Source organism: Oryctolagus cuniculus, chromosome 9 (assembly GCF_964237555.1).
Source record: "Oryctolagus cuniculus chromosome 9, mOryCun1.1, whole genome shotgun sequence".
NCBI classification, from domain to species: domain Eukaryota; kingdom Metazoa; phylum Chordata; class Mammalia; order Lagomorpha; family Leporidae; genus Oryctolagus; species Oryctolagus cuniculus.
In genome coordinates, this window is record NC_091440.1 from 98529926 (window position 1) to 98540889 (window position 10964).

A 10964-nucleotide genomic window follows, 5' to 3' on the forward strand; every position below is an offset into this window, starting at 1 on the left:
CAAGTGCTTGGGCCACAGTACCCATGTGGGAGACCCAGAGGAAATTCCTGGTTCCTGGCTTCAGGATGGAAGACCTTTCTCGCTGTCTCTCCCTCTCTCTGTCTGTAACTCTACCTCTCAAATAAATAAAAAAAAATTTTCAAAAAAAATTTAGAATTTAGTGCTTCAATCTCACTAGCTCCAAGTGTTCAGTAGACACATGTGGCCAATATGAGGGTTTTCAAAATTGTCATGAAAAACACATATTAGGAAAAAAAACTTTCCATCATTTTCAAATTTTTTTGCATCAAAATAAACCTATCTTTTAATTCCACTTCCATACACTTTCTGAAGTTACTGTCCTGAACAGCACCAGCATAGTACAGTTCCATCGTCACAGAAAGTTCCACTGGATGCTGGTTTTGCCAAGCAAAGGACAGAAGGAAAGCTCTGTGTACTTTACAGGTTATAAAAAGTTCTATTTGGGCCGGCGCCGCGGCTCACTAGGCTAATCCTCCGCCTAGCGGCGCCGGCACACCGGGTTCTAGTCCCGGTCGGGGCGCCGGATTCTGTCCCGGTTGCCCCTCTTCCAGGCCAGCCCTCTGCTGTGGCCAGGGAGTGCAGTGGAGGATGGCCCAGGTGCTTGGGCCCTGCACCCCATGGGAGACCAGGAAAAGCACCTGGCTCCTGGCTCCTGCCATCGGATCAGCGCGCTGCGCCGGCCGCAGCGCGCCGGCCGCGGCGGCCATTGGAGGATGAACCAACGGCAAAGGAAGACCTTTCTCTCTGTCTCTCTCTCTCACTGTCCACTCTGCCTGTCAAAATAAAAAAAAATAAAATAAAAAAAAAAAAAAAAAAAAAAAAAAAAGTTCTATTTGGTCGGGGGGCAGACCTTGAGCCTAGCAGTTAAGATACCTTCATCCCACATCAGAGTACCTGGGTTTAATCCCCAGCTACAGCTCCTGACTCCAGCTTCCTGCTGGTGTAGACTCTCAGAAGCAGCAGTGATGACTCAAGAAATTGGATTCCTGCCGGCGCCGCAGCTCACTAGGCTAATCCTCCACCTTGCGGCGCCGTCAGGGCGCTGGATTCTGTCCCGGTTGCCCCTCTTCCAGGCCAGCTCTCTGCTGTGGCCCGGGGAAGGCAGTGGAGGATGGCCCAAGTGCTTGGGCCCTGCACCCCATGGGAGACCAGGAGAAGCACCTGGCTCCTGCCATCGGATCAGCGCGGTGCGCCGGCCGCGGCGGCCATTGGAGGGTGAACCAACGGCAAAAAGGAAGACCTTTCTCTCTGTCTCTCTCTCACTGTCCACTCTGCCTGTCAAAAAAAAAAAAAGAAAGAAAGAAAGAAAGAAAGAAAGAAAGAAAGAAAGAAAGAAAGAAAGAAAGAAAGAAAGAAAGAAAGAAAGAAATTGGATTCCTGCCACTATATGGGGTCCTAGATTGAGTTCCTGGCTCCCAGGCTGAGCCTGCTGCTGAGGGCATTTGGGAAATGAACCAGCAGATGGGAGTGGTTATCTAACATCTATCTGTCTGTCTGTCTGTATGTATGTATCTCTTTGCCTCTCATATACATTTTTATAAAAAGTATGTTTGGGCCTGGGAAACTACTAGCAAATCCTGGAAGTCACCTCTGACACAACAAAGAAGTCAGTCTCCCTGTCTCTATCTGTTACTGTTACTGAATATGTAGAGTATTTTATTAAACTGTAGAAGGCACCTTTGTACCAATGAAGGAGTTAATATGAAAGAAGCCACTCTTGGGGCTGGCACTGTGGTGCAGCGGGTTAATGCCCTGGCCTGAAGCGCCAGCATCCCACATGGTCGCCGGCTCAAGTCCTGGCTGCTCCACTTCCGATCCAGCTCTCTGCTATGGCCTGGGAAAGCAGTAGAAGATGGCCCCAGTCCTTGGGCCCCTACACCCACGTGGGAGACACAGAAGAAGCTCCTGGCTTTGGATTGGTGCAGCTTCGGCCGTTGTGGCTATCTGGGGGGTGAACCAGTGGATGGAAGACCTCTCTCTCTCTCTCCCTCTCTCTCTCTCCCTCTCCTCTCTCTGTGTAACTCTGGCTTTCAAATAAATAAATAAATCTTTAAAAAAGAAAAAGCTCTTGCAAGTCTACATTTGTGGACATGGCTGTTCTGCTTTTCTTATAGAACGACCAGGAAATAAACTAGCTATCAGATCAGAACAAGTGAAATCTTAAAAGATCCTAAATGAGAAATATATGTATTGCTATTTGACTTATTATCACATACTTTTTAAAATTATTCACTACTCATACTTTTTAAAAATTAAAGTCACAGAGCACCATCAACTAGAATATCTGCTTTATAACCCAAGTCACAGAGGCACTTGGTAAACATCACAGAAGCACTGCCTCTGTTAATTAGCCTTTTGGGAGAAACTGTGTTTTGAATTGCTGCCTGCAGCCCTGGGGGCCTTGTAAGAAACAGGAGCAGATCAAGGGCTAGAAGACACACGTGCCCCAAGTTGGTTTGTATAGATGGTACGGTGAACCTTGAACAGAAACTAGAGAACATGCCAAATGGAACCCACTGAAAAATGTGTGAAGCCTGTGCCAACATCAAACACAGAAATCGTGAAGAAAATGCTTGACGGACTTGATATAAGGTATCAAAAGTTTAAAAAGGCAAAATACAGGCAGAGGACTTCCATCTTAAAATATTGCTGTGTATGAGACATGGTAACAAAATAGCCACTGTATAAGTAAATGTCTATGAAAAAATGTTTTGACTTCTGGACTAATCAAAGAACTGCAAATTAAGGAGTGGGTATAGTGCCCACATCCCATAACAGAATGCCTGGGTTCCAAGTCCTGACTCGTCTCCTGACTCCAGTTTCCTGCTAATGCACACACTAGGAGGCAGCAGGTCCTGGCTCCAATAGTTAGGTCCTTACCACCCTCATGGGAAATGCAGATTGAGCTTCTGGCTCCTGGATTAAACTTAGCACAGCCTTGGCTATTGTATGCATTTGGTAAGTCAGCCAGTAGATGGGTGCACTCTCTCCCTCTCTCTCTCTCGCTCCCTCCCATTCCATCTTTGTCTCTCTACTCTTCAAATAAATTAAATTCATTTACAAATTTTTTAAAAGAATTGCAAATTTAAAAACAAGATATAATATTTTAACTTGCAGTGATGAAAAAAAAGAATCACTGGTATTGGTAACGACGAGAAGAAATGTGCCATATTACACACTGTTAAGAAAATCAAGTGCTGTAAGTTTCCCTAGGGCAAATTGAGACCATTTAAAAAAAGAAAAACCTGCCTAAAACTTTTGACACAACAGTTTCATTTCCAGAAAGTTGTTCCAAGAAAGGACAAATGGCTAAACCTGTGTATACAGTGGTAGTGCAGATGACGTGTGCTTTGTGTCTTTGTTGGGTCAAGTATCGTGTGATACTCTCCTGACCTTAGTGGTGCAAACAAGACATAGACGTGGGATGCATCCACTTCAGGCCACTCCTCCCATGGGATCATCCAAGTCCAAGATGGAAAAGGAGTTCTCTCTTTGTCCTTCAGCATTTCTGGCTTTAAGGGTGAGCCTTCAAAACCTGACAGTGGCCACACCATTCACTAGAATGTGGCCAACATACAGAGATAGAGATGAGGTGGAGAGGTAGAGAGAAAGACAAAGAGAAAGCATTCTGGTGTAATTTTGAGTTGACAGATCCAGTTAACCCAAAGGCCAATGTACTTTCTTCCTTCCCATGGTTAGATTATGTGAGCCAATTAAGGCTGTCTCTCTGGCAAAAAATGGCAAGAGTGTGAACTTACATTTCCAGCCAAGACAGAATATCACAGTGACCACATTTAATCCCAACCCTTCTCCCCTCTAAAAAACAAAAAAAAGCAAAACCTCAGCAAAACATTTTTTAAAAAGATTTATTTACTTGAGGGGCAGAGAGAGGGAGAGACAGAGAGAGAAGTCTTCCATCCACTGGTTCACTCCCCAAATGGCCGCAATGGCCAGAGCTGGGCTAATCCAAAGCCAGGAGCCAAAAGCTTCTTCCAGATCTCCCACGCAGGTGCAGGGGCCCAAGTAATTGGGCCATCTTCTGCTTCTTTCCCAGGCCGTCAGCAGGCAGCTGGGTCAGAAGTGAAGCAGCCAGGACTTGAACTGGAGTCTATATGGGATGCCGGCGCTGCAGGCAGAGGCTTAATCTACTGAGCCAGAGCACTGGCCACAGCAAAACATTTTTTTTTTAAGATTTATTTTATTTATTTGAAAGACAGAGTTACAGAGAGAGGTAGAGACAGAGAGAGAGGTCTTCCATCTGCTGGTTCACTCCCCAGCTGGACATAACGGCCGGAGCTGTGCCAATCCAAAGCCAGGAGCCAGGAGCTTCTTCTGGGTCTCCCACGTGGGTGCAGGGGCCCAAGGACTTGGGCCATCTTCTACTGCTTTCCCAGGCCATAGCAGAGAGCTAGATCGGAAGAGGAGCAGCCGGGACTAGAACCGGCACCCACATGGGATGCCAGTGCTTCAGGCCAGGGCTTTAACCTGCTGTGCCACAGTGCTGGCCCATTGCTTTTTGTTTTTAATGCACACATTTGCATGCATGCACACACACACACACACACACAGAATTTCCACCCACTGATTTACTGCTCAAATGCCCACAACAGTAAGGGCTGGGCCAGGGTGAATCCAGGAGCCAGGAACTCCATCCAGGTCTCCCACGTGGGTGGCAAGGGCCCAAGTACTTGAACCAGTACTTGCTGCCTTCGCAGGGTGAACACCGACTGGAAATCATAATTCACAGGACGTGAGGTTAAGTACTCAGGATGGGCTTGCCTCAGTTGTGGAATAAAATTGGCTCCTGACCCCATGATGCCCTGGTCCTGCTTTACCGCATCTTCAAAAGCAAGACCTCAAAGGATCAAACTGTTTCCAGGTAACTGTGTCTCTGAACAAACTCAAGAATATTTATGAGACTACACAAATATCCAGCCCTAACAAAGCAAATTAATTCACAATGAATGGTATGAAAAATCAAGCATACAAAGAAACAGGAAAATACAACTCCTAATGAGGAATGCAATTAACCAAACTAACAGAAAAACTGGTTACTAGAATCAGCAGGCAAAGTAACCTGTGTTGTTTCATGGTGGTTTAAGATGCTGTCTGCAATGCCAGCATCCTATATCATAGTGCTGATTTGAGCCCGTTATGTTCTGCTCCCAATCCAGCTCCCCGCTAATGTGTCTGGGAAAGGAGCAGAAGATGGCCCAAGTCCTTGGGACCCTGTCACCTGCATTGGAAACCAGGATAGAGTTCCAGGCTCCTGGCTTTGGCCTGGCTCAGCCTCAGCCATTGTAGCCATTTGGGGAGTGAACCAGCAGATGGAAGAGCTCACTTTCTCTCTCTCTCTCTGTAACTCTGCCTTTCAAATAAAAGAAATAAATCTTTAAAAAAAAAAAGAAACTATAATGTCTGAAATGATTACTATATTGGATGGGATCAATGAAATATTATCCATAATATTTTCAGTGTTTACCTATGCCAAATAAACACTGGTCCAAATCTTTGTCTTTTTTATTGTTGAAGAATAAGAGTTCTTTGTGGATTAATGTTCCTTTATACATAGATGATTTGCAAATATTTCCTCTATTCAGTGGGTTTTCTTTTTACTGTTTTAATGATGTGCTTTTTTTTTTATTTGACAGGTAGAGATATAGACAGAGAGAGAGACAGAGAGAAAGGTCTTCCTTCCACTGGTTCACTCCTCAAATGGCCACCACGGCCGGCGCTGCGCCGATCTGAAGCCAGGGGCCAGGTGCCTCTTCCTGGTCTCCCATGCAGGTGCAGGGACCCAAGCACTTGGGCCATCCTCCACTGCCTTCCTGGGCCACAGCAGAGAGCTGGACTGGAAGAGGAGCAACTGGGACTAGAACCCGGTGCCCATATGGGATGCTGGTGCCGCAGGCAGAGGATTAGCCAAGTGAGCCACAGCACCAGCCCCTTAATGATGTGCTTTTAAAAAATTTTTAGGGCCAGTGCTGTGGTACAGCAGGTTAAAGCCCCAGCCTGCAGCATCAGCATCCCATATGGGTGCCAGTTTGAGTCCTGGTTGTTCCATTTCTGATCCAGCTCCCTGCTAATGCACTTGGGAAAGCTGCAGAAGATAGCCCAAGTGCTCGGACCCCTGCATCTATGTGGGAGACCTGAAAGAAGCCCTGGCTCCTGGCTTTGGATCAACTCAGCTCAGGCCATTGTAGCCATTTGGGGCATGAAACAGCAGATGGAAGACCTTTCTCTCTCTCTCCCCCTCTCTCTGTAACTCTCTTTCAAATAAATAAAAATAAATCTTTTAAAAAAGTTAAAAAGTGATACATTGTGGGTTAGTATATAATAGGAGGAGAGAAAACATAGAAAAATCAAATCCAAAGTTCTGATTTTAGCCAGAAAATTTTGTCTCAAAATTCATCCCCCCATTTTTTCACTAAACTTTCGGTATCCTTTAATCTCTCCGTATGAAATATGTAAATAGCTTGAAAGATACACCAAATGAGAAGGGAGGAGAGGACAGCAGAGGGGAGGGGAGGGGAGGAGAGGGTGAAGGAGGGGAGGGGAGGGGAAGAGAAGAAAGGAGAGAGGAGAGGAGGGGAGGAGAGGGGAGCAGAGGAAAGAGGAGAGGAGGAGAGGGGAGGAGAAGGGAGGGGAGGAGAGGGAAGAGGAGGGGAGGAGAGGGGAAGAGAAGGGAGGAGAGGAGAGGGAAAAGGAGAAGAAGAGAGAGGAAGGGAGAGCAGGGGAGGGGAGGAGAGGAGAGGGGAGGGGAGGAGAGGAGAGGGGAGGGGAGGAGAGGAGAGGGGAGGGGAGGAGAAGGGAGGGGAGGAGAGGTGAGAGGAGAGGAGGCGAGGGGAAAGGAGAGGAGAGGAGGGGAGGGGAAAGGAGAGGAGGGGAGGGGAGAGGAGGGGAAAGGAGAAGAGGGGAGAGGGAGAGCAGGGGAGGGGAAAGGAGGAGAGGGGAGAGGAGGGGAGGGGAGAGGAGGGGAGGAGAGAAGAGGGGAAGGGAGAGGGGAGAGCAGAGGGGAGGGGAGGGGAGAGGAGGGGAAGATGGAAGAGGGGAGAGGAGGGGAGAGAAGGGAAGGGGAGGAGAGCAGAAGGGAGAAGGTCTGAAAACTCCACAGGCTTTTATTTGAACCTGAATAATTCAAAGGAGGTGTTATAGTATATTATGATCTTACATCGCTTCTCGGCCTTTTGGCTAGATCAAGTGTAGCATGATCTTATAAGAAATCCTTATCACAGGGAAAGGTAATTCCATACTAGCCCTGGGGGAGTTTTTTTTTTTTTTTAACTCAACAAACATTTTCCAGTTTAAAGTGTAATTATTATTTAACAAGCCTGGCTAGCAGAAGAATGTCAGGATGCTGGGCAAAATCATTTTTGTTTCCTTAGGCCACAGTGTCTTTGTCTATTTTTAAAAAGGGGGTGGAGTTGGAAATAGGACTAGATTATCTCTGAGGACTCTTCCAGAGTCTTCTGAGATCCTGAGTTAACATTCTATTTAAATATGTTCTCCCTGATCTGTGATAACTGATAGAGCACCTAAAAAGGTAATCTACACAAGTAAAATTGACACTTTTAGATGCAACGACTTTGAACAGCCCTTGTCTCCACTGTTGAGGAACAGTTTTTTTCCCCCATACTATTTGTTGAACTGTTACTTAGTATAGAGTGAATCATATGTGTATAAAGTTAATTGAAAATAGATCTTAGTGGGGCTGGCGCTGTGGCGCAGTAGGTTAATCTTCCGCCTGAGCCGCCGGCAGCCCATATGGATGCTGGTTCTAGTCCTGGCTGCTCCTCTTCCAATCCAGCTCTCTGCTATGGCCTGGGAAGTCAGTAGAAGATGGCTTAAGTCCTTGGGCCCCTGCACCCATGTGGGAGACCAGAAGAAGCTCCTGGATGCTGGCTCCTGGCTTCGGATCGGCGCAGCTCTGGCAGTTGTGGCCATTTGGGGAATGAACCAGCAGATGGAAGACCTTCCTCTCTGTCTCTCCCTCTCACTGTCTGTAACTCTACCTCTCAAAATAAATAAAATCTTTAAAAAAAGAAAAATAGATCTTAGTAAAAAAAAGAATAGGAAAAGGAGAGGGAGGAGGAAGAGGGGTGGGAGGGTGGGTATGGTGGGAAGAATCACCATGTTCCTAAAGTTTTACTTATGAAATGCATGAAATTTTAATTTCTTAAATAAAAGACTTCTGGAAAAAAAACACGTTGTATTTAAGTCATTTATCTTTTGAGAAAGGTGCTATTTTATATGCTTCATTAAATATAACTTTAAAAAAACCCACACAAGGTAGATAAAAAACACTTTTCACTTTTAAAACCTTTATTTATTTGTGTTCATCTACTTAAAAGGAAGAATGACAGAGAGAGAGAGAAGGAGAGAGATCATCCTTCTGCTGGTTCACTCCCCCTATATGGCTCCAACAGCCAGGGCTGTAGCAGGCTGAAGCCAGGAGCTGGAACTCCACCTAGGTCTCTCATGTAGGATGCAGGAACCCAAATACCTGAGCCATTTGGTGATGCCCCTAGCAGACACGGTGGCTCGAGGGGCCACTCTGGAGGTTCACCCAGAAGCTCTGGGTCCTGGCTTTGCAGGATGGCCATTACATTTTGGAGGGAACAGATGGAGAAGTACACAGGCTGCTACACAGGATGTTCTGAATGTTCCTGAAACTCAAGTAACGTGTCTGGAAAATGGACTCTCAGTGGCCTCTGAAGCCTCGGGGCTGTCCACATGCACCACTGGGCTGTGGATTGACACTGGAAGTCATTATGCAAATAAGAAGAATAATGGAAAAGCCCACTTTCTGGAGCACATGGTTTTCAAGGGCACCAAAAAGAGATCCCAGTTAGATCTGGAACTTGAGATTGAAAACAGCGGTGCCCATGGCAATGCCTGTCCCTCCAGACAGCAGACTGTGTATTATGCCAAAGCATTCACCAACGATTTACCAAGATCTGTAGAAATCCTTGCTGATATAATACAGAACAGCACGTTGGGAGAAGCAGATTGAACATGAGCCTGGAGTAATCCTGAGAGGGATGCAAGAAGTTGAAACTAATTTACAAGAAGTTGTTTTGATTGTCTTCATGCCACAGCTTGGATGGACACTTTTGGGACTGAGAATATCAAGACTATCGATCATGAAGACTTAGTGGATTACATCCCCACCCATTATATGGGGCCGAGAGTAGTGCTTGCTGCTGCTGGAGGTGTTTCCCATGATGACCTGCTTGAGTTAGCAACCTTTCATTTTGGTGACTCTTCGGGCACACACAGAGGAGATGTACCAGCTCTGCTCCTGCAAATTCACAGGAGGTGAGATTCGAGTGACAGAAGACAAGATGCCTTTGGCACAACTTGCCACAGCTGTTGAAGCTGTTGGTTGAGTACATCCAGATGCAATCTGTTTCATGGTTGCAAACACAGTGATTGGCTGGCAACTGGGATCATTCTTTTGGAAGAGGAATGAATTTATCCAGCAAGCTGGCTCAGCTCACCTGTCATGGCACCCTCTGCCATAGCTTCTAGTCCTTCAATACTTCTTACACTGACACAGGACTGTGGGGACTGTATACGGTTTGTGAACCAGCCACAGTTGCAGACATGCTACGTGTTGTTCAAAAAGAATGAATGTGATTCTGTACAAGTGTCACTGAAAGTGAAGTTGCACGAGCCAAAAATCTTCTGCAAACAAACGTGCTTCTGCAGCTTGATGGTTCAACTCCAACTTGTGAAGATATTGGTAGGCAAATGTTATGCTAGAGTAGAACAATTCCTATCCCTGAGCTTGAAGCAAGAATTAATGCTGTGAATGCTGAGACAGTTCGAGAAGATTGTGCCAGATATATTTATGATAAGAGTCCAGCTATTGTTGTTGTTGGTCCCATTGAACAATTACCAGATTTTAACCAGATTCTCAGTAACATGTGCTGGTTTCGTGATTAAAATACTCCTAAATCAAGACATTTTGAACATATCTAGAAAAAGATTCGCAAATTTTATCAATCCCTAAAGAAAAAACAATTATTATCTCACAAAAGACTACCACCCTGAGGAAAAAAAATCCCAGTTGCATTAGCAGGAAGCTGGATCTGGAAACAGATTACCCAGACTCAACCCTAGGCACTCTGCTATGGGATGCGGGTGTCCCAAGGGCTTAACCCGCTGCACCACAATACCTGCACCTCTTTTCATTCTTAAGAGTATCTGGGGATGGGTGGGAGGAGTGCTTAGGAATCTACCCAACAATGATAAAAATCAGGGTATGACAGACTTCTAGAGTTGAAAGGGTCCTTAGTGGTCATTCACTACAACATTCTGCCCAGCGTGAAAATAGCCCTTAGTATCACTGACCCATACTGAGTTTCTGTCTGAACATTTCTTGAGACAAGGGGTTTACTGGCTCATAGAACAATGGAATCCAATTTAGGGCAACTTTAATTATTAGCAAGTTCTTGCTTACATTAAGCTGAAATCTGTCTCCTTGTAACTTCCATCCTTCTGCCCTTTGGAGCCACACAGAATAAATCTAATCCATATGCACACACAAGCCCATCAGATATTTGAGGAATTTTGTTATCATGTTCCCAACACAAATTTTCTCATCCATGCTTTGTTTCCTGTGTTCCAACTGTTTTCATAGGATATGGTTTATAAGCCTTTTGTCCTCCTGGGCCCCAATAGTTGACACCTGCTTTATTAATTTCTTATTTTAAAATAATGCTCAGAACAAACACACTTTAGATTAGTGGGTCTTAAGTTCATTTTTTTTTCTCTTTTTCTGGAGGAGAAGGGATCAAACACACCTTTGGGAAGAAGTCATGAAAGCTGCATACCCTTTCCCTAAATGAATGTAGACACAAAAGTCTTCATTTGCTTAGCTCTGTTCAGTGAATTAGACCCAGTCATTAGATGTATTTGTAGATTGTGTTACCTTAACA

The 10964-nt window shown here is 45.4% G+C and overlaps 1 pseudogene; it reads left to right on the forward strand.

The window, feature by feature from the left end:
- The first annotated feature begins 8626 nt into the window (after positions 1 to 8626).
- Positions 8627 to 9969, forward strand: LOC100354862 (mitochondrial-processing peptidase subunit beta pseudogene; annotated as a pseudogene).
- The last annotated feature ends 995 nt before the right edge of the window (positions 9970 to 10964 follow it).